This window comes from Triturus cristatus, chromosome 1_2 (genome assembly GCF_964204655.1).
Source record: "Triturus cristatus chromosome 1_2, aTriCri1.1, whole genome shotgun sequence".
Lineage (NCBI taxonomy): Eukaryota > Metazoa > Chordata > Amphibia > Caudata > Salamandridae > Triturus > Triturus cristatus.
Genome location: NC_140580.1, coordinates 176,672,475 through 176,697,100, shown reverse-complemented (window position 1 = coordinate 176,697,100; position 24,626 = coordinate 176,672,475). Strand labels below are relative to the sequence as shown.

The 24,626-nt window shown below is 49.5% G+C and overlaps 1 pseudogene; it reads right to left on the bottom strand.

The window, feature by feature from the left end:
- Nucleotides 1-18,597: 18,597 nt before the first annotated feature.
- On the bottom strand, nt 18,598-19,564 carry LOC146867028 (GATA-binding factor 6-B-like; annotated as a pseudogene).
- Between the last annotated feature and the right edge of the window lie 5,062 nt (nt 19,565-24,626).

The following is a 24,626-nucleotide window of genomic DNA, read 5'->3' as shown; positions in this document are numbered from 1 at the left end:
CTCCAGTTACGATAGCCGATAGCTTTCACAGACTTTTACAAATGGCTCCACACTCATCAACCACAGCCTGCTCAGAAACTGGCTAATCCATTCCTAGATGATGTTCCTCTTCCGCATCTCTCTGAGTCTCAACGAGAGGAGCTGGAGTCCCCTTTCACCGAAGATGAGATACAGGCGGCCGTCCATGCACTGAATCACAGGAAAACCCTTGACCCAGATGAGTTCCCCCTTGAATACTATTTTAAATTCCAAGACATCCTCGTTCCCCATCTGATTAATCTCTACACTGAAGTAGCACGGGTCGGCTCCTTCCCATTCTGACCTGAACTTAGCCACCATAGTGATCCTCCCTAAGACAGGACTGCCTCCGGATTGCTGTGCATCATATTGTCCCATATCTCCAATTAACTCTGATATAAAAACCCTTGGTAAGGCATTGGCCACCAGGCTCCAATGGGTTCTGGGTTCCCTGATACATCCAGACCAGTTCGGCTTCATGCCCCACCGTAGTACTCGGCACTGTATCAGGTGCGTTCACATGCCACTGGCGCACATTCATAAAATACCTGACTTCACGTCGCTCCTGCCCATAGATTTCGAAAAAGGCCATTGAATAAGTTGACTGGACCTATTTAGCCCTAGTCCTCCACTGTATGAGTTTTGGTCCTACATTTTCCCGTACGTATGTTAGGCTCCTCTATCAAGTGCCCTCAGAGCAAGCACTCATTAATGGAGTGCTGTCTCGCATCTTCCTCATTAGGCGCAGAACCATGCAGGGCTACCCTCTTTCCCCAGCCCTCTTTGCTCTGGCCATGGAGACTTTGGTCAGGATTATATATTGTGGCACCCAGGTGAGGGAATGGAGCTCGGGTAGGGCGCTGGAGGATAGGATAGCGCTATATGCAGACAATGTTCTTGTTTTTCTTGTGGACCCCTAAGCATCCGGCACTATGGTACTCTACATCCTTGGAGTGTTTGAAGAGGCCTCTGGCCTCCATACAAAATGAAATAAATTGCTCCTCATTTCAACTTGTGGCGACCGTGACACACTTTCATGGCAGTCGGACATCCTGAACCATTGTCTTAGCTTTAAATATCTAGGAGTTCTAATTGCTATGTATGGAAGGGAAGGAATCATCTTTGATGACAAACTTAACTTTGAAGTTGAAGTTAATGCTCTTGTTTCATCTGTGTTTTTTACTTTGAAAATAATTAGAAAAATCTGCCCCTATATTCCTCAAGATCTTCAAAAAACAGTGGTTTCCACTATAGTTATAGCTAAAATTCATTATGGTAATGCCCTTTTCATTGGCATCTCTTCAAGAACTTCAAATGATGCAGAATGCTTCTGCTTGACTTCTAACAGGAATCCCAAAGTATCAATCAGCGTCACAGGCCTTCATTAAACTACATTGGCTTCCAGTAGCAAGACGCCTGGATTTTAAGGCTCTTTGCATTGCATTTAAATACTGCATAATATTGGACCTTATTATTTCCATTCAAAATTTGTCCGGTATACCCCTCACAGGACGCTCAGATCTTCAGACGCAATGCTTCTAACACTTCCAAGGATTAGGCGAGCAACTTGGGGAGGCAGGAGGTTCATTTTGAAGACCGCCAAGTTTTGGAATGTCCTTCCAGTCAACATTAGAAAATGCTCCGCTCTTCTTGCATTTCGGAAACTAATTATTACGTGGCTCTTAAATCGATAGGGAAGAATCACTTAGCCGCGTCTGTATTACCTGTCCTTTTTTGAGTGGCAGGGCAGCAGCGCCAAGACGCCTCAGGGTAATCGAGTGCCATATAAAAGTAAAAATCAAATCTTTCACCTCCATCTGGTGTTCCTCCCCAGATAGCAGGAACGTTCTGCAGGCGGACTGATGACTGAACAAATAGCACCCATCGTCTGACCAGCCTCTCCCAAAGTAGCCCTTAACATTTTTGAATGAAGCGGCTCTTCCAAGTATGTAGCAAATACCCCTTTTTATCTAAACCATACATCTTAAACTTTTGATACTCCATGAAGGGTGCTTTTTGGAGGCCGATCTCACTGAAATCACTGGAGTTGAACAATTTTTATGGCGAGGTTTCAGGGTGGGTAATCCCACTGAAGTGTAAGGGAGGCATGACGCTTTTCTGGCGGGTTGACAGCTATGTATAAATGGTAGATGGAAGTGCATTTGTTTAAGATTGTCCTTGTGGTCGTTGAAAGCACTCAGTGCACCACAAATCGATTTGAGGTCTCAGGTCCAGGTTCCAAGCATTTGCCATTTATTAACTAGATATCTAGGTGTGGATTTGGACACAGTACTCATCACTTACATGCCTGTAAGAGAATGGGCTCAGACCAGGGGCGTAACGGACACCCCTGCAGCCCGCGCGGTGTAGGGGGAAGCAGTCCAGAGACGTTTTAATGCAGGGGCAAAGTGGGCTCTGGCCCAGGGCCCCAGCCTTTCAGGGGGCCCCCTGACAGAGTCAGCTCTGTTCTCCAGAGTTTTGCCCTAATGACCTTGAATATTGCTTAAACAGATTGTTTTAAATACTGTTTTCCTTTAATTTATTTTTTATGTACTTGATGTGTGAAAGTCTAGTACAGCCATTTTGCAGAGAAATGTTGTGCTTGTTTCATGCGATATACATACAAAAAGTTTCTTTTAGATCAAAACAAGGCCTAACATATAAGAAATGGGAGGGCATCACAGAAATTATTAGCAGTAATATTGGTGAGCTGCTGCTGTGTTACAATATTGAAAACACATATAACTATCCCTGAACATTAGATGTAAACACATTTAGGGCCTTATTTATGAGAAGTGATGCATCGCATGATGGATGCGTCATATTTACTGTATGATGCATCATGTTGCAAGGAGTTACAGATACGTCAGTATTTCTGACATATCTGTAGGCGCAAAAGTGATGCATTGCTGGGGTAAGTCTGAAAATAGACGCAACTCCAGCAATGTGTCCTTTCACATGGGGCTTGCCTGCATCAGTCTTACACTTGCTCTGAGGCAGGTGTAAGATATTGACGCAATGGCGTCCTAGAAGTGGCGCACTGAGTTCTCATAAATTTCAATGCGTCACTTCTACAAAGCTTTTTGCGGGGCAACACCCACCCTGCATACATTATACCTGGTGCAGGTATAATGTGGTGCAGGGGATTACAAAGTGATACATCTGCCTAGATGTGCCACTTTGTAAATAGGGGGCAACATGGCACATTTTTTACGCTGCCGGTACGTCGCAAAAAGTGACGCACCCGCAGCATAAAAGTGAAGCAAGGCCTCATAAATAAGGCCCTTATAATTTGAACAAGTGTTCCTTTGCACTGTCAGGGCCCTAATGAAATAGTGTATTTAATAAATCGTGTAGCTATTCAGACTAGAGTGTCCTGGCGCTTGACAGCGGGAGGAAAATGTGCGTAAAAGACCCATCAGTTATTAAAAAGCCAGAAAGAGTAGGTCTGTGGTTAGTCTCAGAGACTCAGGGAGGCTATTCCACAATTTTGCGCCTAGAAAGCCGAGGGATCTGCCTCATATTTTAGGCACGATGGCCAGGTTGGCATTGGAAGATCTTAGGGGTCTAGATGTTGTGTAGCGATTAACGCGCTTATTTAGGTAGCCGGCTTTAAAGAAGATGGTCATCGCTTTGAAGTCGATCCGTTCTTTTATGTGGAGCCAGTGTAGAGACTTAAGAATAGGGGTCATACTAGATCTGGGTTTAGGTCTCAGGAAGGCTCTGGCCGCCGCGTTTTGTACCACTTGTAGGCGCTGGATAAGGAATTTGGGAAGACTGAGGTATAAGCTGTTGACATAGTCAAGCTTTTATGTCACCAGAGCCTGCAGCACGATCTTTCTGCTCTCAAGCGGTAACAGTGGCAGGAATTTTTTTAGCATCCGGAGTATGCCAAAGCAAACGCCAGTTAGATTTTAGATTTGAAAGCACATGGAGAGTGTCTTGTCTATGACATTTCCTAAGTTTTTTATTTTCTCCTTTTCCGCGGGCAGGGGCGGCAGATCTTATGGCCACCAAAGGCTCCAGTCAGGTGTTTCTGGATTACCAAAGAAAATAACTTCAGTTTTGTAAGGATTGCACTTCCGCTGATTGATCATAAGCCAGTTAAAAACCTTTGTGTGGCAAGACCTAATCATTGCCCCGTCAAAGTCGGTTCCTTTTTCACACGTAAAAATCAGCTGAGTGTCATCAGTATAGGAAACAATTTTGGCGCCCTCTTCCTCTATCAGAAATGCAAGGGGGGCTAGATATATATTAAAAAGGGTAGGACTGAGAATGGAGCCCTGAGGGACACATACATTCATGGCCGGAACCGGGGATGAGAAAGGGGGGATCCAGATGTCCTGAGATCTATTTGCCAAGAAAGATGACATCCATGTTAAGGCGGTCCCCCCAGGCCGATGTTAGCAAGTCTCTCCAGGAGCCTCTCATATGGGACCGTATCGAAGGCCGGCGACAGATCAAGCAGTATCAGAACAGCCTTGCCTTCCTGGTCCAGCTTTCCCTTAAGAAATTCAGTCACTTCCAGCAGAGCGGTCTCCGTACTGTAGTTAGCCCTAAAACCGGATTGGGACTCATGAAGGAGCTTCCCATCTTCAATGTATTTTTGGAGAGCCTGGTTTACATGCTTCTCTAATACTTTGGAGAGGGCCAGAAGAAGGGAGATTGGCCTGTAGTTGGTAGGGTCCGTCGGTTTGGCCTTAGCCTTTTTTATCAGTGGAAGAATCTTAGCATTCTTCCATAATTTCGGAACGTTGCCTGAGACGAGGGAAGCATTAAAGAGCTGGTTTACCATGGGGTTTATGGTGGGAGCTAATAGGTTCAGGATATTCGCTGGACATGGGTCGGTAGGAGAGCCAGACTTAATGCTTTGGAGAAGGGTCAGTGACTCTTCAAGCTGAAACTCAGGGAAAGCTAGTGAAGATGGAGGATCCAAGAGGTGAAATATGCTACTGGAACCAAGGTAGAAGGCCAGTTCTTCCTCTGAGCTGTTAGTGAAGGCATGTTGGAAAACGGAGATCTTTTTGGGGCCGAATTGAGCTATTTGCTTAGACCATTCTTCCGTGCATGGCCCTTCCTTTGTGCAGGCTTTCAGGGCGGTAAAGGATTTAACTATACTAAAGATTTCCTTACTATTATTTTGGGCAATTTCTATCTTGGTTTGAAAAACGTTTTTCTTGGCTGCCTTCATGAGAATGTAATGAGCTTTTAAGTTGTCTTTATACACCTTCCTGTCCTCAGGTGGATAGGATTTACGCCATTTCCGTTCCATTTTTCTACAATTTCTTTTGCTAGATCTGAGGGAATCATTAAACCATGGAGCTGGTGGGGCCGAACTCTTTGAGGAGCGGAAAACAACTGGTACCATTGCATCAATGTTGGTTCGGAGCCATGAATCTATTGAGAGGGTGTCCGAGTCGGGGCAGCCAGACAGCTCCGTTGAGGAATGACCGAGGTCTTCTGCTAAAATCGGGATGGATATTTTATGGAGCGTACTGTAATTAGGGTCCCTCTGCCCTGCGTTAGCCCGAGGGCTGTGGCAGAGTTGGGAATGACAAATTTTAATAGGAGGTGGTCAGACCAGATAATGGGAAGAAGTAGGCTTACTGATATGTCAAAGTTGTAAAGATTTGGTCTAGAGTATGGCCCTTCTCATGGGTGGCCGAAGAAATAGATGGAAACTTGTTGCAGGCCTGCAGCGTGTCCAACAAGGAAATTGTTTGAGGGTCTTTTCCATTGTCCATATGTATATTGAAATCTCCCAGAAAAAGTGAGTTGTTGTATTTTAAGGCCAGGGAGGTGGTGGCTGTATTAAGCGTAGTAATAAAATTTCCAATTGCACTGGGAGGTCTGTAAATCAGAAAACCAGCAGTGCTATGATGGGGGGATAAGGTTCGGCAGAAGCCTAAGGACTCTGCGCTCTCGATGTTTTCCATCGGGATGGGAGAGCAGTCTAGTTTTTGATTGTAAATTATGGCAACACCGCCTCCCTTCCCAATCTCTCCTAAGGATTTTATAACCCATAGGGATGGCCAAGGTGATAGTAGGGTTGGAGGCTTCAGACAGCCAGGTCTCAGTGAGAAATAAAAAATTAGGCTGTTCGTCTAAAAGTAGGCCATAATGCTTTTGCATAGAGTGACAATTTAAAAGGGTGGCCTTTAAGTCCTCTATTTTCTTATTGTTTTTACACTTATTGTTGCGTGGGAGGATCTTGGGTGCGAGATTCCTGGGCTGGAGGAGGGACCAGTTGCACTTATTGCATCGAAAGTCTACCTCCAAGCTCGGATCAGCCACTGTACACTGACATAATGGTAGCCGCCTAAGGCTAAGCAGCTTTTTTCTATTGTAATATAGTAGAAAAAACTCACCGGAGGGTAAATGGGCAGCATGGCCGGCGCCGGACGCCTTCGGGATGCCTCACGGCACAGACAGGCTTGCCTTTGGCGCGCTCGCTGCGTTTGTTCGTTTGCATCGGGAATATATTGGCTAATGCATATGATGCAAACTGGATCGCTAACGCAGCTGAGGAAGTGGAAACTGCGTTGCCAGAAGTGAGGAGCCCGATACTAGCCCCAGCCCTCCGCACAATCGGAGTATCAGCCGCGGCGGACCAGGACTGGAGGAAAAGCAAGATGCGAATCAAAGCAGCTAAGGATTTGTAGGCAAGCAGAATCAAGAAAAGTGCAAGTGTGCGTAGGTAGGAGAAATTGTTAAAAAGCACAGAGTAATTCAGCCACACATATACAATTTAAAAAGTATTAATATAACAGGGCAGGAAACACTAAATCCTACCGCTGTCCGATGCGCGCGTCCATTTACATCGGGAATATATAGGCTAATGCCTATGATGCAAACTGGATCGCTAACGCAGCTGAGGAAGCAGAAACTGCGTGGGAAACAGGGGCTCAAATTGGATCATAAATTCAAAGCTGTTCTGAACAGGGGCCCCCAAAATATGTTTGGCCCAGGGCCCCCAAAATCCTTAAGATGTCCCTGAAGCAGTCTTCTTCCATACATAAAGGGGGAAGCCCCTCAGCTTGTCAGCTCGGCGGTATGGGTAGTGCGAGCCCCCCCCCTCCTCAACGGTCGTTGGAGGGGGGCCCCTGAGGTTTCCTTCCGCCACTGGAGCTTCCGGCTTCTAGAGCAATTTTGCTTCAGGAAGCGCGTGCCTGGCACAGGCAGTGGAGGAAGGGAAGGTGATAGACAGTCAGTCTAGCTAGAAGGTGAAAAACAGGTTGTCTTAATCTTCATTAGCCGGCCTTTGGTGAAATACACGGATTTTAATCACCAAATGCACCAGCGGCAGATGCCAATGGGAGCACAGAACAGGTGAGAGACACTTCTCTGCACACTCTGGAGATTATTAGAGGTCCCCGTGGAGCAGGGGGGTGGGGCTTTGTGCAGCGTCTCTGCACTTGGTACGTCTCGGACTACCTCAGCCACAGAGAAGAGCAAAACGGACCCTGTGTTGTTCCCGAGGAGGCTCTAAGCAGCCATGGAGTTGGCCTTTTAGTCTAGGACTGGCCTACGTCTCACCATCAGTTACTGAGCCATCCTGGCTACTAGTGCCTTTCACACCTATCTGAAATACCCTTCACTTTTTCTTGGAAGTGAAAGTGAAGAGAGAGTAGGAAGGGCTTTGCCTATTCAGCTGTCCCTCCCTGGCGCTAGGTATCACCACAATAAAAGCTGCATCATTACATTTCAAGACGGTGTTATTCTGCTCCGTGAACCATATCGTATTCCAAAAATACTTTTTCAATTTCGTTGACTCGTTTTCAGACTGATGAAAGCTTGAAGGCAGCTGCAAAGCTGCCTGCCACGTGCAGGCCTTTGTACAGAGGCTCGCAGGGCCCAGGTGGTGGATGAGTCAGACAGCAGAGCCCTCGCTGTGTGCTGCTCCACTTTCATACTTGGTACACTCCTGACCCTCCTTTCTGCTCTCAAAACCCCTTTATTTATTATTCGAACCTCACGTTTTCTTTCTTTCTTTTTCTTTTTTTTAATTAAAAATGGCATATAACGTTGCTTACAGACTTGAATAAACATGCAATAAAAGTTATTAAGATTGCGATGAGCCCGTCTGGTGGTTGTCGTGACAACCCCATGAGCTGACCATTGATGTGAGCCGAGTCTGGATGTGTGTTGGGAGCTGACAACTTCAAGATTGGTTCAGTGCCTGTAAATCACGTTGCCATGGTGACCAAGCATAATACCCGGGACAACCAAACTGATTCCACCCACAATGTATGCCAGCGGGGGCCATTTTACTTCACAGCGGCGCTTTACAAAAAGACGAGAGCTCACTGAGGAGAGGTGCATAGGCCAGGAAGCCCAGATTCGAAAGGAAAATGAAACTGCGAAAGGACAATAACTTTTGTTAGCTTTAGGCTGCCGCAAAAAGCAGAGATGGAAGAGGTAAATAGGATAAACAAGCATTGGCATAGCCAATAGGTCCCGCCTTTGGGATCTTATAAGTATTTAGCCATGCAGCACACTATCCTGGGTGCTACAACATCTACAGTTACTTCATCTGCCACTGGTGAATGGCCTTGCTGTAGCTAGGAGCAGTGCAGCCTGTGGGCCCTGAGCATGATAACAATGCCATTAATATATCCTTAAACGCAGTGCTTTAAGTGGGAAAAAAAAACTGGGGGTGCTCTAAAAGGGGCGTGGTTAATGTCTTGAAGGGGCGTGGCCTATCCGAGTAGGGGCGTGGTCTACATCAAAATAACTAGCACTGTGTGCTTAAGAAAATCATGAGTACCGGCACTTCTCCGTGTTCTCCCATTGAGTACCGGGACTTCTTGTGTTAAGAGAGTACCGGTACTCCTAGTGGCATGCTGTGGTCAGTCTCTAGGTTATGGGTGCTTGACAGTTAATGTCGAGTGGATTCCGGCGCTAGGTTGCGGCTGCAGCCCTACACTCCGAGCCGGCATTTGATAAGATAGCGCCTTAGGCGGAGAGAAATTTGGCGCCCTTGCTAATAGAGACTGAAATGCGGCAGCAGGGGGTCCTTTTTGAGTTGACCTAAGCAGTGACTGCCCCCTGGCCTGAACCCAAACGCCTCGGGACCTCCCCAGCTCACCTAAATCACCGATAGTTTAGCTGCCTCACGGTGATGGGTCTGTTGGTGTGTGTATCAGCAGGGGTGAGACGGTGAAAGGAGCGCGAAGAAAGGGACAATGAGGTGTTAAAACAGGCCGGCCCTGCTCACACCCTGACAGCGCAACAGGACAGGAAGACACCTGTGTTTTTCTAAGCTAGAGGTCTCGACATTGGAACTGTCGCGCTGTGAGTTATAGGGAAAGTTTGCAGATCCGTTGTCTGTCAGAGTGCCTTGAAAAAAAAAAAAAGTCTGCTTTCGCGTAAAACTTCTGCTTCTCATGTTAATGCCCTCGGGCTAAGTTCACGCTGTATATAGTTACAACAAACGCTAATTACACCCTGCAGCTATGGGCAGAACTTGGGCCAAAGGCACTTTGAACAGTGAAGAAGAAAATGCTGATAGTGTACAAGGCTGCCTTGAAGCCGCGCCCCCAGACACGCACCTCCCAGGCTCACCCCTATCAATTTGGTAAGTACCGGCACTTCTCTTTTTCCATTTAAAGCACTGCCTAACAGTGCAGCAACAGTGGGCAGAGTCTGAGCACCAGCAGTTTTTTTTGGGGCCCTCAAAACGGGTCCGAAAAAAAAAAAAAAAGAACGGACTACCTTTAGTAGCCACGAAAATAGAGCCCGATAGAGACCCGTTTCGAGGGCCCCAAAAAAAATCTGCCGGTGCTCAGACCCGGACAGACCCTGCCCACTTAAAGCCCTGCTTAAACGTTCCGTTTAATGATAGTACTGGTCACATTTCATTACTGTTTCTGTTCTGGCTTCCTCTGAATAAGTCCAGCTGGTCGTATTAACAACAATGCACATGCATAACTTAAAGGAGGACGTCCTTTGTTGTCCCCAAATTCAAGAATTGCTCCTGCTGTTTAGATGTTTTAAGACAAAGCTTAGGACAGTGTTGTAACAGAAAGGCAGAGTCCTTCCTGACTTTGTTATGCATACATCCCTCACAAACGTATAACGATGATAGACACGTTTTGCCCTTTGGGGACATATCGGGGTGATATTACTCTCATTTTAATAGTAAATGTAATTATAGAGACGCCCTGTGTCAAATAATTCGTGCTTTAAGAACAAGCATTGGCATAGCCAATAGGTCTCGCTTTTGGGACCTTATAAGTATTTACTTATACAGCACAATATCCTTGGTGCAACAACATCAACTGTTGCATGGCTAAACACTTAGAAGATCCCAAAGGCAAGACCTATTGGCTATGCCAATGCTTTTTTTTTAAAGTAGCAGAATCAACAGGAGGTGGAAGCACCATGAAAGGTCTGAAGGAGTGTGGAAGCAACATAGAGAAGTGCTGATAGTGGTGTGGAAGCGACATGGGGGCGTTTGGACAGAAGCAACACAGGGTTTGAAAGTAGCAACGTGGAGGGCACAGGTGGGGCGGAAGCACTGACGGGGAGAGAGGAGGAGCGTGCTTCCATGCGGACTCAGGGCAGCAATGGTGAAGAAGCACACAAATGAGCGCTACAGGGAGTGGGTCAGGCAGAAGCACATGGGTAACCAAGAGCAACACTGAGTGAGAGAGAGAGAAATACACCAGGGAGACAGCTTAAAAGACATGCACTCCCATGCACTGCTTAAACACAAAGGAAACAAGAACAGCTGATGTGGTTGCTATGACAGCTCCTCGAGCCTTGACAGGTGTTAACACTGAGCTTCCCGTCTGAAAATTGAGGTCAATGTAGATTACTACCTAGACGAAGCCACTGGTGCTCTGCGAAGGCCAATCCATTCGCTTCCCCGTCATAACTCACGGTTATCGAAAGAGAGCTAAAGTGACACCATTTATCCAATGCCCAATGCTGAAGTTGCTATGGTCTAAGGTTTTGTTTGAACACGCAAATCAATGGACACATTTTGAAACCTTTTTAGCAGATATGATTTTACGCAGAAAAGTGGTTGCAATCGTGCACCAGGCATCTGAAATTTTTTTAAACAAAATACGAGATCACTTCCGAAGATATGTCAACACTATATACATGTCACAAATGTCATTCTTAATTCGGTTTTAGGATGCCTGCCTATCACATCGGCTTAGCAATTGACAACTGCTGTACATTGGAGGAAAGAAAGCAAGGTCCAATATGACGACCAACCAGTCCTCTGTCTAGCTCCGTGCACTCGCCGTGCTTGGCTATGATGCGACCTGCTCAGCGGAAGGGTTGGATCGTAGCCTCTTTGGGATGCGGCCGGACTTGGGTATGTGGGCAGCAGCCGCAGGTAAGCCGATATCGACAAGGGAAAGCGTCCGAACCGAGTGGGTTGTTCCTGGCTTTTTGTGAGAAGTGGGATGAAACTGCGTGAAGGGCGGGACTCTTTTCGGGTACAACTGTAACCAGCGTCTGCACGTGTGTTGATTATAGGGAACCGACCCTGCCCTCGCACCCACTGTGTGTGACTGACTGCAGGCAATGTCTTCAGCTTATATGCTTGTTCCGCACAGCCCTCAGGTTGCTTGCCTAATCAACTTTTTGACAAGCCGCCTGGCGCGCATCAAATACGTAACTTCCGGCTTGACAGAATGTAAACAAAGATACATTAACAATTACGCCTGGACATTTAACTGACCCACACTAAACTAGCACGCGAGTGGTGCAAGTGTGCGCCACAGCAAACCATCTGCTTTGAATTATCGCGCAGGGCACGATAATTCAAAACAGATGGCGCCCGTGCAGGTAAATGCAAGCATTAGGCCGTGAATGGAGCAAAGGCGGGACATGCACACGCCTTCGCCCAATTGCGTGCTGTCTTTGTTAGAAAGACGCACGCAAATGCCAAAAAGCCTATGACAAAAACAAAAGCACACACACGAGCGTGTGGTCAGATTTTTGAAGCCCTTACATAAAGTCTCGCAGAGCAGCGCATGCGCGCTGCACTTGGCTCGACCTAAAAATGTCAAATATTGGCTGGCCGATAACGTGCTTGAGGTAAATTAAGCATTCCCATGATTGTTCACGTGCTTGAAATGAAGATGACCTCCGCTGACCTCATCCACCCCCTCCCCTTTGTACTGCAATCCTTACCCCTACCGCTCTTTACAGCGTTTCCCTCGTGGGGGCCCCCAGTCTGTATCACAGGGGCTTTACTGTCCTGTAAAAAGGGGCGGGGTCGCAGCAGTAGCCTTGAGTCTTTGTTTACAACCTTGAGGCGTTATCTCAGGTTCCCTGTGTCTCCAGGGATGGGGCAGTGGGAAGCCAGGGGCAAATGCTGCCTGGTGCATGTTTGTTTTCAGCTCTCGGAAGCAGAACATTTTCTCAGCAGACCCAATAGAAAAAAAGATGACCTAGGGGGTGCAGGAGCTTGTGTAATTGGGAGCAGGTGAATTCAGGATGTCGTGTGGGTAGGAAAACCCGCTCTCATGTTTGAGGTGTTCCACTGTTTTTAAATATATTATATTGTTTCCTGATGCTGTTATATTTATTCCTATGGATAATCCAGCTGATTTGTTTTAGTTGTTTTCAATATTGAACATATCGTGTTTGTCCCAATTGTCTTTGACAGAGACACTAGCGTTGCGGATTGGTTTGTTGTCACATAAAAATACATACCAGGCCACACATCACACGGAGCCTGCAGCGCACTGGTAGGTACAACAAGGAGGAGTTGTGTCTCCAAGCTCTCATCTTACATCAAAACGTACATTTCTATCATTCCAAAATCGATGATGTGGGTCATGACACTTAGGCACGGAGGATGTTGACCCTTTAGCAGTCATCTGTTTGGAATGCAAAAGGAACTTCTGAAATAACGCCAGCACTGAGGGCCCGCTCCACCAGAAAAATATGTGAAAACCACTTCACCATAGGTTTCTGCCTACAATGACCTCACTGCGTTTACATAACAAAGCTCTGCAAGTCAGGGTTCCAGACGCACACCCCTCATGCATTCCTCCGATCTGTCTGCAGGGTTAAAAGTGAACTTAAGTCCTTCACCTTCTTTAGCATTAAATGACCCACGATGGTAAATGTGAAGGTGTGTACTAACAGCTCACTTTTCGAGTCAGAATGCCGGGTTGTCTGGATAGTTCCTGCTCTGTGGAATAATAAACATCTCACAGGGTGATGTTACTTGTGCCGTGCACTTTACGGTGCCTATTTCACAAACAATTTGTGAATCTGCACCTGCAGTTTTGCACCGTATAATGTGTACAGATTTACTAAGTTTTGGGATTTCAAAATGTTTCCAAGAATACTCCTGTAAAATCCATCATCGTTTCCAAGAGTACTCCTGGCAAAGTTTAGTAAATTCCCAATTATAGTTATGCAGTTGCTGTTCTGCATACTGCACCGTCTATGGTGCACAGCCGTGCATGTGAAAGGGTATTAACGTTAATGACATTTCCCATTTAGTTATTTTTAATTCTCCATGAGCAACATATGTTGTTGCCCGTGCAGAAATCTCTCAGGCCGTCACTGTCCTCGTTTTTTAAATGTTTTTTAATCCCATCTTACTCAGGAAGTGAATAAGTCGTCAACAGTTTCAAAGTATTTTAGATTGCGTAGAGGTTTGTGACTACCGAAAAGCTTACAAAACTTTTCATGTTCCCAAACTGGGCGGGACATGCTTGCCTCGAGCGCCCTTGCTGATGGGAGAAAATGTCAACGTGCAGAAAGTTACGCCATACTGGGGTAATGTTACAAATGTGAGTGTGAATTTACAAATGTAAATCAAGCCATTCGCCTATTTAAATTGAATTTACAAGTCCAATACTAAGCATTCTTTTTCGGGACAGCCGACATTACATAAGAGCGCACAACGGAGGGAAGAAAAAAGTGCTTGTGTCACGCCGTGAGTAAACGATCCAGTCCCGGTGGGCGGGGTTAAGAGCGCACATGTGCACGTCTTCTGTCCGTCCGCGTGCACATCTGAAATCCGTATTGATTCCAAAAGGCCCTCACATGGCGAGACCAGCGCATGCGCGCTGCTAACGCCAGGCGAGACCGAAAAAGTGCCTAGGGGTCTTTGATTGAATGAAGTGTGTACATCACAGCTGAAAATAACTCTATTTCTCTCAACCTTATGAGCCCCCAAGGAGGGTGTGATTGAGTAGCATTGGGGGCGATTCCACTGAAATCATTGAGGACAACATATGTTTGAGAGGGTGAGGAAGGCTTTTCGGGGCGGAGAGGGTAGTTAGCATTATGTGAGCCATTTTGGCTTATATGGAGGGTGAAGATGATGAAAGGAGGGTGACGAGTTGAGAGAGCCCACTAACACTTGTTATATGAAACGTGGTATGTGCCAAGGAATTATTTGCTACCAATACGTGAGCATAATTCACATTCCACTAACATCATTTCAACAAATTCAATGGAATTGCAGAAGTAATGCAACATTAAACTCGATAACCGAATTGCAGCACAGACGGCAACTTCAGGCAACCTTTAATCTTTATAACATCAACAGAAGAGACTAGAAACATCTTATGGTACGTGCAATTGCAATAAAATATTTACTAAATCTCAATGAATCATATGAAAGAGAGGCATACAGCGAAGGCATGATAAATGCTAAGCTTTGTGACCGCATCTTCAACAGCAAATGTCCCGTGAATGCATCCTTTGCAATCAGCTACTGTGCCAAAATTGATTCATACAGGAGAATATGGAATAGACTGGGCCTTATTGAGAATTGTCTGTAATCCAGGTCTGGAAATGGTCAGTGGCGGAATTAACAATTCCAGTTTTTATTTCCACCTCATTATCTGGGATTACAAGCATTTGGCGCCAAAATGCAAACTACGTATGAACCTGGGATCATTGGATCCGTTATTGCATGTGAATTTCCGACCTGGGGCCATTACCAATGATGGAAGATGTCATGTATGTTTTCTGGGTGGCGGAAGTAAACACATTCTGCCCCGGTATTTGGCCTGGTACTCCTGCATCCCCTAAATTTGGGTATGTAAACGCAGCGGATGATGGACTACATGGCAAATGCAGTAAATCTATAATCATGCAAAAAAAGCTGTGGCCACAGAATCGCATAATTTGTGGTCTGTACGGCTGCAAGTTGCTTGGAGCAGTACGTTTCTCATAGCACAGAATATGTGATAAGGTGTACACAGTGCATGGTATGGTGCTGTTACAAATGGACCGTGTTATGTGGTATTCAGAAGTACCATGGTGTGTTCCATCGCTTTAGATAAGATGTGCCAGACCCCAGAGATTCAAAGTGTGATAACTAGTCATATGTTCTGTTTACTTCTCTTTGCTAATGTCTATCATGTTGATTAGACAAGAGTGTAAAACTAATGCGTCTAGAGTGTTTTGCTGTATTGCCACTACTGACTCAGGGTCCAGGTTCAGTGTTATGCCAAGATTGTGCTTGTATGGTACTTATTGCCAAACTTAGGGTACATCAAAGTTTTGTTGTGAGAAGAGTAGGAAAGCGGGAAAAGCGAGTAGGGCAGTGGTGTGGAAAAGGGAGTCAGGTCCCCTATCTGCAGGAACTGAGAGTGGTTATGAACTTGCTTACTGTGAGAAGTATAAGCGTTCAAGAAACATGACGTCTAACTATTTCCATGTTAAAGAGAAACAGTGTCAGACCTACACCAGTTCTGCTTTGAAACTTCTCTGTAGAGTGGAGGCTGTCCATTAACGCAGACCGAGCCATACCTGCCCCTGAGCCCCACACATGATCCGACTAGTAGCTTGTGGCTTTCTTGGTAGCGCACAGATGAGGTAATGAGAGTAGTTTAGTGTAGTTCCTATATCCCTGATAGGCTCTGCGCATTGGAATAATATACACTATAGATTTGACATAGGACTGAGGTCAGTATGTCTCTATCGAGTACATTAAACTTAATTACTTGTGTGTGCCAGCTACCTCAGAGGTCACTAGAAACTTCTCGAATATACAAGAAGGAATTAGTTTCTGACAACCGCATAAACATGAAAACTTTGTTTCCCTTAGAGTCGGAACAATCTCAGAACCGTGGAAACAATAGATAACAGTTTCACTCAGTCAATCGTGCATGCTTCGTTTCTACAGAGTTGCACAGAAATAGAGAGACGGGCGTTTCAATAACAAGCATTTACAATGCAATGGTCTCGGCATTGTTAAAGTTAGAGCTATTGGCATTGCTCATGACATTATTTTTGTTTATGTTTTTGTTTTTAAAACATTTAAAGAAACGTCATTGTTATTTACAATGTCAATAGCTTTGGATCAACACTAGGATAGATGGCTTGGGGATGCTTGCTGGGTCGTGAGAGAGATATTGGGGAATGCAAGGAAAAGGCAGAATTGAAAAAGAAAGGAAAGAGGCGGAAGCGTATGGCGGGGTTTTATTATTGTAATGTTCACAAGTCTGGAGTTTAAGGGAGGGGGAATTACAGGAATGTAATGTATTAGTGAGGTTTCGTTGATGATGTTTACTGCAATGTTATGAAGTCAGGTAGTCATAGGCTTCAATAACCAAGTAGGCAGGCGGTTTCAGTATTTAGCAGAAGGATCTTTCCAGTTAAGAGAATATAAACTTGTTGCCACGGTAAAACTGGAAGATAGGTTGTAGCACTAAAGTGACAGTAGTTTGGTATTTGGGGGAGGGGGGGGGGGTGAGGGAGACACGGTACTGGCATATTCACCCGGGGAGGGAAGGCTCAAGGAAGGGAAAGAGTAAGTTTGTGGCTTTGGAGCAAAATAGGGGGGGGTTCACATGGGGGGATTGCAGGAGTGTGAGGGAGTTTAGGGAATGAAAGGAAAAGGCTGCAATGGAAGATAAGAGAAAGAAGTAGAAGCATATGGCGGGGTTTTGCAATTGCAATGTTCATAAATTGGGATTAAGGAAGCGGGAAATGACAGGAGTTTAATGTATAAGTGAGATTTGGTGGATAATGTTTTCTGTAATGTTATGATGTCATACTACAAACAGATCTTAATCAAGTGCCTTCTTCTGCTAACAAAGATTGGTGACATATGGGGTATTGCACGGTTCTTGTCAGCACGTCCAGTAACATCTGATAATTCTTCTATAACATAAGTGACGTCCACGTTCCATTACCAATGGGCATACCTTTGATGATGCAAACGTCTGCCAATGGCTTTGTAACTTTAAGCAGACCAGACAAGGTCGATGCAATACAAAACTTCACCCTAACCACATCCAGCATACACACTACGTACGGTTTCAAGGCAACATCATCGGCGCATTCACACATGTCTAGGGAGTGCAGTTAGATACATAATTCATGCATAGTTTGGACGAGATGAATAATTATAGCGTATTTTAAATACCTTTAGGGAACTTTGCAATACAGACGAGTCTGCATATTGAAGCCTGGTGAAATCAAGACATTTGTCCGCGTTCCCTGTGCACATTACACACTACGAGCTAAAGGAAGATTGTCCCGTTGTTCTTCGGACACAACTGGTGAAAAGGGTTTTCACGCACGCTCTGCACTTGTGACCGCAACACTAAAGACGGCTGGCAGCATCGGATCTTCCTGTGAAATAAAACTATATTTACAAACCCAGCCGCAAGGAGACCGTCGAAGAACAGCGAAGGGAGCGACGAAGAGAAACTGAAGAGGGACCCAGGTGAGAGGGAACCGTAAAGTGTCTGTGGCATTCGGGGTGCCATTTTAACACCAGCTGCACACAGGTGTGTGTTCGGATGTTGGCGCTATGCTGCTGGTGGTAATTGAATCATGCACTTTAGGCCCAGACTTATGCTTCTGAGGAATGTCTGCAGTGAGACTGCACGGGGGTCTCGACGCCCTGCACCCCGGATTACTACTGTTACTATCGGCCGGGCACGCAGTGTGAGCTACGCGGCATGTTTGCAGACACCTCAGCAAAAGAGGGCATAGGAAAGGAACACGAGGGAGGAACACAACGAGGCCTTGGAAAGTCACGGGCGCCACTGAAACGGCTAGCCAACAAATGTCGGGTGTCTTCTAAAAAACCCAAAATGTAGGATAAATTATAAGTCAAACATTTTACCGGAAATAAACCCATATACTGTTGTGATCAAATGTTGTCTCCAAGAGCGTGTCACTGCTCGAAACCTTATAACACCCAGTGAATAGTTAATATATCTAATAATCTCAAACTAACCACACCAATGATTTTTCTCCATGCATGCCAGACAAAAAGGAAAGCCCAGATTGTGCTTGGGGTAGTAAGGTGGCACTGCTCACGCTTGAGAAATATTTCATGGATCCATGTGGAATACAGGATTCCTCATCATCATGTCATCCCCTTAATCACTCTGCAGTTCTTTATCATTGTCAAGGCCACTAGGGTTATGTGGCCAGGTTATCCAAATTATGTGGCATGGTTATTCAAATTATGGAACGAAATGCCAAATTATGCAGCAAATTATTTGGCAGTATATTCATCCATTGGAGCTCGGAATTGTTTTTTGTGTGAAATCTGCAAATTATGTGGCAAATTATGCAGCAACTGTAACTCCATAAGTCTGCGCAGCACAAAGGCCGGTAACATTACAACATCACACAGTTCTCGACAGGTACATGCGTAAAATGGAAGCCTCTAGAGGGGATTACGGTTGCACAGTGGGTCACACATAGAACGACATGGCGCTTACCTCCGCTAGGCCCCCGCACGGGCATGGGTGCTTGGTTCTGCAGGTTCAGCATGGAGTTCTCAAAGTGCCCCGTGGGCCAGGCCGCGCTGAGCTGCGGGCCCATGTAGGAGCCATAGGGGCTGGCGTAGGAGCCATTGAGCGACTGTGCCATTGAGCTGTACTGGTCCCTGGGGTTCACGCCCAAGCTGCCGCCGTAGACCTCGTCCCTGGAGGTGCCATTGGCCATGGGGGGGCTCGGAGAGTAATGGAAGCGGCCAGGGGCGTGTGGGCTGGCGCCGCTGCTGTAGGAAGGGCTGTCGACGGTCTGGGCCCAGCCAGTGCCCGGACTGCGAGACCCTGCCGCCCTGGAGGTAGTTGATGCCGGAGATCATGGAGCCCACGCGGGTGGTGGGCACGTAGACGGGGGAACTGGCGGCGGAGTGCATGAAGCCGCCCCCGGAGCCGTCATAGGCGGCGGGGCCCTGGCCCGCAGAGATGGCCAGCGTCTGGTACATGTCCTCGGGCTGCTCGGAGTAGGGGCCCGGCCGGGGTCCCCAGCTCGACACAATCAACTTGTTGGTCTGGTCCAAGTCCGTGAAGAAGAGGATGTCCTTGGAGTTGAGGAAGCTGGAGGGGTGAGGCGCGCCAGGCCCGAAGTGCAGGTACGGGGTGGTCGGGGTCCGGGCCTCAGCCGCCGGAGGGCGGGACCCCTCGGTGTCCAACTGCGGGGTCCTGGAGGAGCCGGGGTCACCCTGGGAGCAGCAGGAGGACGAGGAGGGCGACGACAACGAGCGGTAAGGCTCCCTGCTGGGGGGCAGGTGGTGGTAGTACGGGATGGCGGTGATCCTCTTCAACACGGACCAGCTGGCTTCATTGAGGTCCATCCAGCTCGAGGGTGGGAGAAGCGTGACAGCGGGCTGCCCCCTCAGTCTTGGAAATAAAAACACACGGGAGAGAAGCGTTAGCAGTGCGCAGGCCAGAAAGTCTGACACCCTCTTGGGCAACTCTGGGAATCCAGTTTCCCAGCCTGAGAGGACAGGGGGGAGGAGACCAGAGCACCAGCCGAACACGGGAGCCGAGAACAGGGGAAGAGTACGCCATTAACACCGCCGCCTTTCTCCGAGGTCAAGCAGAAATGCCTCGGAGAAACGCAGCGGCGTTTTCGGATTCGGGGGCGTGTTTTTCTTTCTCTCCTCTTGCCATTGGCTGGAATGTTTACATTCCAGAGGAGAGAAAGAATCGAAAAAACACGCCCCGAATCCGAAAAAGACGGGGCTTGTTTGGAGAGACAATACTCTTCTCCAATGGCTGACCAGTATTTCAGAGGCCAGCCAATGAAGAAGAGGTAAAAAAAAGGGGCGGGTTAAAGCCCCACTCCTAAACATTAAGGTGCCGATTACGATCCTGTAAAAACCGGGTACGAACCGTCGGACGGAGCATATTCTCCGTCCGACGCGTACCCGGTCGTCAAAATATACAACCATGGAATTACGATTCGCACGGAAACACCATTTCCGTACGAATCGTACAAAACCCCGACCGACGAAAATAAACATACAAATGCGATCCGGGAAAGCGCCGACGTGACGTCGGGACGCACGCAGCCTGCCATTCACGAACCAGGAATTACGATTCGCACCGACGTCATCCCGCACGGACAATATTTTCCGGCTGCCAAAAACTGCCGGGAAATCAGTACGACGCGAACAAGGAGTACCTGTACGCGACGGACAGACATGGACCCGAACCTACGTGTCATCCCGGCCCTCATAGCAGTCGACCTCCTCTACAGGTTCCGACGCAGACGCCGCAGAAGGTCAGAACAACAAAGGGAGGGGGGAAAGGGGGGGGGGGTGGCAGGACCAGGGGCAGGCCACAAAACCCCCACCAAAGTCACACAGCACACATGCCCTGGACATACCTGACCCTCAGGCCCTGGTCACTGCGAGGGGGTGGGGGCGTGTCCAGCAAAGCCAGCGACGGCCACAACGGAAGTGCTTGACGACACGAACCGGCAACACAACAATACAGGTACGTCCCGTACCCACGCCTTAAGAGCGTGGGTACGAGTCGTACCACGCCCACACCTACGTCACCCCAACAATGGCGGGACGGCTCGTACCCACGTGGCAAAGGCCTGGGTACGGCCCGCACAAGCATTCCACAGCGTGGGTACGGATATGTACGGACCGTACCCACACCCGCGTATGCATGGAGCATACCCCCCACCCCAACAGTGTAAGTACGACCCGTACCCTCACCCATGTATGCATGGAGCGTACCCCCACCCCAACTGTGTATGTACGACCCGTACCCTCACCCGCGTACGTATGGAGCGTACCCCCCATGCCAACAGTGTACGTACGGATCGTACCCCCACCCCGTATGCATGGAGCGTACCCCCCACCCCAACAGTGTAAGTACGACCCGTACCCCACCCGCGTATGTATGGAGCGTACCCCCCATGCCAACAGTGTATGTACGTACCGTACCCCCACCCCAACAGTGTAAGTACGACCCGTACCCCACCCACGTACGTATGGAGCGTACTCCCACCCCAACAGTGTAAGTACGACCCGTACCCCACCCGCGTACGTATGGAGCGTACTCCCACCCCAACAGTGTAAGTACGACCCGTACCCTCACCCGCGTATGCATGGAGCGTACCCCCACCCCAACCGTGTATGTACGACCCGTACCCTCACCCGCGTACGTATGGAGCATACCCCCCATGCCAACAGTGTACGTACGGACCGTACCCCCACCCCGTATGCATGGAGCGTACCCCCCACCCCAACAGTGTAAGTACGACCCGATCCCCACCCGCGTACGTATGGAGCATACTCCCACCCCAACAGTGTAAGTACGACCCGTACCCCCACCCGCGTATGCATGGAGCGTACCCCCACCCCAACCGTGTATGTACGACCCATACCCTCACCCGCGTATGTATGGAGCGTACCCCCACCCCAACCGTATATGTACGACCCGTACCCTCACCCGCGTATGTATGGAGCGTACCCCCACCCCAACCGTGTATGTACGACCTGTACCCTCACCCGCAGACGTATGGAGCGTACCCCAACAGTGTAAGTACGACCCGTACCCTCACCCGCGGACGTATGGAGCGTACCCCCACCCCAACCGTGTATGTACGACATGTACCCCCACCTCGTATGCATGGAGCGTACTCCCACCCCAACAGTGTAAGTACGACCCATACCCCACCCGCGTACGTATGGAGCGTACTCCCACCCCAACAGTGTAAGTACGACCCGTACCCCCATGGAGCGAACCCACACACGTGTATGTTCTAAGCGTACATATTGTTAAATAGGAGGGGTGTGTGCAGAGTCGTCCCAGGAGTGCCCAGAGACAGGAGGGGTGTGTGCAGAGTCCTCCCAGCAGTGCCCAGACACAGGAGGGGTGTGTGCAGAGTCCTCCCAGCAGTGCCCAGACACAGGAGGGGTGTGTGCAGAGTCCTCCCAGCAGTGCCCAGACACAGGAGGGGTGTGTGCAGAGTCCTCCCAGCAGTGCGCAGACACAGGAGGGGTGGGTGCAGATTCCTCCCAGCAGTGCCCAGACACAGGAGGGGTGTGTGCAGAGTCCTCCCAGCAGTGCCCAGACACAGGAGGGGTGGGTGCAGAGTCCTCCCAGCAGTGCCCAGACGCAGGAGGGGTGTGTGCAGAGTCCTCCCAGCAGTGCCCAGACACAGGAGGGGTGGGTGCAGATTCCTCCCAGCAGTGCCCAGACACAGGAGGGGTGTGTGCAGAGTCATCCCAGCAGTGCCCAGACACAGGAGGGGTGTGTGCAGAGTCCTCCCAGCAGTGCCCAGACACAGGAGGGGTGGGTGCAGAGTCCTCCCATTAGTGCCCAGACGCAGGAGGGGTGTGTGCCTATCACTCCCAGCAGTGCCCAGAGACAGGAGGGGTGTGTGCAGAGTCCTCCCAGCAGTGCCCAGACACAGGAGGGGTGTGTGCAGAGTCCTCCCAGCAGTGCCCAGACGCAGGAGGGGTGGGTGCAGAGTCCTCCCAGCAGTGCCCAGACGCAGGAGGGGTGTGTGCCTATCACTCCCAGCAGTGCCCAGAGACAGGAGGGGTGTGTGCAGAGTCCTCCCAGCAGTGCCCAGAGACAGGAGGGGTGTGTGCAGAGTCCTCCCAGCAGTGCCCAGACACAGGAGGGGTGTGTGCAGAGTCCTCCCAGCAGTGCCCAGACACAGGAGGGGTGGGTGCAGATTCCTCCCAGCAGTGCCCAGACACAGGAGGGGTGTTTGCAGAGTCCTCCCAGCAGTGCCCAGACACAGGAGGGGTGGGTGCAGAGTCCTCCCAGCAGTGCCCAGATGCAGGAGGGGTGTGTGCCTATCACTCCCAGCAGTGCCCAGAGACAGGAAGGGTGTGTGCAGAGTCCTCCCAGCAGTGCCCAGACACAGGAGGGGTGTGTGCAGAGTCCTCCCAGCAGTGCCCAGACACAGGAGGGGTGTGTGCAGAGTCCTCCCAGCAGTGCCCAGACGCAGGAGGGGTGGGTGCAGAGTCCTCCCAGCAGTGCCCAGACGCAGGAGGGGTGTGTGCCTATCACTCCCAGCAGTGCCCAGAGACAGGAGGGGTGTGTGCAGAGTCCTCCCAGCAGTGCCCAGAGACAGGAGGGGTGTGTGCAGAGTCCTCCCAGCAGTGCCCAGACACAGGAGGGGTGTGTGCAGAGTCCTCCCAGCAGTGCCCAGACACAGGAGGGGTGGGTGCAGATTCCTCCCAGCAGTGCCCAGACACAGGACGGGTGGGTGCAGAGTCCTCCCAGCAGTGTCCAGAGACAGGAGGGGTGTGTGCAGAGTCCTCCCAGCAGTGCCCAAAGACAGGAGGGGTGTGTGCAGACTCCTCCCAGCAGTGCCCAGACACAAGAGGGGTGTGTGCAGAGTCCTCCCAGCAGTGCCCAGACACAGGAGGGGTGTGTGCAGAGTCCTCCCAGCAGTGCCCAGACACAGAAGGGGTGTGTGCAGAGTCCTCCCAGCAGTGCCCAGACACAGGAGGGGTGTGTGCAGAGTCCTCCCAGCAGTGCCCAGACACAGGAGCGGTGGGTGCAGAGTCCTCCCAGCAGTGCCCAGACGCAGGAGGGGTGTGTGCCTATCACTCCCAGCAGTGCCCAGAGACAGGAGGGGTGTGTGCAGAGTCCTCCCAGCAGTGCCCAGACACAGGAGGGGTGTGTGCAGAGTCCTCCCAGCAGTGCCCAGACACAGGAGGGGTGTGTGCAGAGTCCTCCCAGCAGTGCCCAGACACAGGAGGGGTGTGTGCAGAGTCCTCCCAGCAGTGCCCAGACACAGGAGGGGTGTGTGCAGAGTCCTCCCAGCAGTGCGCAGACACAGGAGGGGTGGGTGCAGATTCCTCCCAGCAGTGCCCAGACACAGGAGGGGGGTGTGCAGAGTCCTCCCAGCAGTGCCCAGACACAGGAGGGGTGTGTGCAGAGTCCTCCCAGCAGTGCCCAGACACAGGAGGGGTGGATGCAGAGTCCTCCCAGCAGTGCCCAGATGCAGGAGGGGTGTGTGCAGAGTCCTCCCAGCAGTGCCCAGACACAGGAGGGGTGGGTGCAGATTCCTCCCAGCAGTGCCCAGACACAGGAGGGGTGTGTGCAGAGTCATCCCAGCAGTGCCCAGACACAGGAGGGGTGGGTGCAGAGTCCTCCCAGCAGTGCCCAGACGCAGGAGGGGTGTGTGCCTATCACTCCCAGCAGTGCCCAGAGACAGGAGGGGTGTGTGCAGAGTCCTCCCAGCAGTGCCCAGACACAGGAGGGGTGTGTGCAGAGTCCTCCCAGCAGTGCCCAGACGCAGGAGGGGTGGGTGCAGAGTCCTCCCAGCAGTGCCCAGACGCAGGAGGGGTGTGTGCCTATCACTCCCAGCAGTGCCCAGAGACAGGAGGGGTGTGTGCAGAGTCCTCCCAGCAGTTGCCAGAGACAGGAGGG